This window comes from Oryzias melastigma, unplaced genomic scaffold (genome assembly GCF_002922805.2).
Source record: "Oryzias melastigma strain HK-1 unplaced genomic scaffold, ASM292280v2 sc00373, whole genome shotgun sequence".
NCBI classification, from domain to species: Eukaryota; Metazoa; Chordata; class Actinopteri; order Beloniformes; family Adrianichthyidae; genus Oryzias; species Oryzias melastigma.
The window spans coordinates 10,366-12,787 of record NW_023416970.1 but is presented as its reverse complement, the minus strand read 5'-3'; positions in this window follow the sequence as shown (position 1 = coordinate 12,787).

Sequence of the window (2,422 nt, the reverse complement as noted above, 5' to 3'; positions counted from 1 at the left end):
GGGAGAGGGAAGTCTGGGCATCTTTGCTTAGACTGCTTCCCCCGCGACCCGGTCCCGGATGAAGCGGAGGAAGATGGATGGATGGATGTACACACATAGCAGCAGAATAAATATAAATACAAACAAATGTACACACATAGCAGTAGAATAAATATAAACAAATGTACACACATAGCAGCAGAAAAAGACTATATACACACATGTACAAAGATGTAAAAAGAGCCTAAGAAAAAGCACCAAGGTATTTTCTTTTCACCTTTTATACATGGAGGAGTTATATAGCCTAAAGGCAGATGGCAGGAATGACTTCCTGTACCGCTCCTTAGAGCAGCGGGGCTGCAAGAGTCTACAGCTGAAGCTGCTTCTCAGTGTGTCCACAGTATCAAAGAGAGGGTGGGAGGGATTGTCCATAATGGTCAGCAGTTTAGCTAACATTCTGTCTCTCGCCACTTCCTCAAAGCTGGCTAGCTTGGAACCAACAACAGAACCAGCCTTTTTAATGAGTTTGTCCAGTCTGTTGGCGTCCTTTGCTTTGATGCCGGCACCCCAGAACACAACAGCAAAGAAGATGGTGCTTGCCATGACAGACTGGAAAAACATGTGGAGCATCCTGTTACAAACGTTGAAGGACCTAAGTCGCCTCAGGAAGTACAGTCTGCTCATGCACTTCTTGTAGACCGCTTCAGTGTTTGTGGACCAGTCCAGTTTATGGTCAAGATAGACACCCAGGAACTTGTAAGATGTGACGATCTCAACATCTTTACCACCAATGCAGACAGGGGAGGGTGGAAGCTTACTCCTACTGAAGTCCATCACCATCTCCTTTGTCTTGGCCACATTCAGCTGCAGGTGATTCTCCTCGCACCACCGGACGAAACAGTCCACAAGGTCCCTGTACTCATCTTCCAGTCCGTTCTCCACACACCCAACAATAGCTGTGTCATCCGAGTACTTCTGGAGGTGACAGAACTCAGACCAGTACTGGAAGTCAGCAGTGTAGGTGGTGAATAAGAATGGAGACAGCACAGTTCCTTGAGGGGCTCCTGCTGGTCAGGGTGTCAGACACACAGCTCTAGAGTCTCACAAACTGAGGTGGACCTGTCAGGTAGTCCTCAATCCACACGACCAGAGGAGCCTCCACCTGCATGTTCTCCAGCTTGGCCCTCAACAGTCTCGGCTGCATGGTGTTGAAGGCAGAAGAGAAGTCGAAGAACATGACTCGCACGGTGGTGTTCAGTCCGTCCAGGGAACTGTAAGCCCTCTGCAGCAGGTGTATCACAGCATCATCAACCCCAACTTTGGGCTGATATGCAAACTGCAGTGGGTCTTGAAAGGGGCTCACCAGAGGTCTGAGGTGTGACAGCACTAGCCGCTCCATGACCGTCATCACGTGGGAGGTCAGTGCTATTGGCCTGTAGTCACACGGTGCCGCAGGATGGTTTTTCTTTGGCACTGGGACCAGGCAGGATGTCTTCCAGAGCACCGGGATCCTCTGGAGATGAAGGCTCTGGTTGAACAGGTGCTGCAGAACTCCACACAGCTGGCTGGAACAGTTCTTAAGCACTCGCGGACTGATGCCATCAGGTCCAGCAGCCTTTCCCTCGTTGAGCCTCTCCAGCTCTCTCCTCACCTGGCTGGATGTGATAAATAGTCCAGCCAGGGGGGTGGGGGGTGGAGTAGGTGCTTGAAGTCAGCTGAGGGGAGGGGGCTGAAGACTCCAGAGGTGACAGGGGGACTGAGGGGGGTGAAGGAGAGCCATGGTCATTCAGTGGAGGAGTGGGGGGGCAGCAGTGGGAGGGGGAGCTGGAGTCAAACCTGTTGAAAAACTGGTTGAACTCGTTAGCTCGGTCCACAGCTCCTGCTACAGCTCCTTTCCCCTTCCTCTGAAAACCAGTGATGGCTCTCATTCCACTCCACACGTCGCTGGTCCGGCTTCTCTCCAGTTTCTCCTCCAGCTTCCTCCTGTAGGCGTCCTTACAATCCTGCAGACGGTGTTTCAGCTCTTTTTGGACCCTACAGAGCTCAGAGCGGTCTCCGGCTCTAAAGGCCCTCTTCTTCTCATTCTGGAGGGCCTTCAGGTCGCTTGTCACCCAGGGTTTGTTGTTAGGGTAACAGCAAACCTTTTTGGTGGGGATGGAGTTGTCCGTACAGAAATTTTTGTAACCCGAAACACAGTCTGTAAGTCTATCCAGATCCTCCCCATGTGGAACAAACAGAGCAGACCAGTCTGTGGATTCCAGAGCATCACAAAGGCAATCCATGGCACCATCAGACCACATCCTCACAGGGACTGGTTGCTTCCTCACCACAGGGATATATGATGGGGACAGTAGGACATATGATGGGGACAGCAGGACCAGGTTGTGGTCAGACCTGCCCAGTGGAGGGAGTGCAGTGGAAGTGTATGCATTGGTGGTATTAG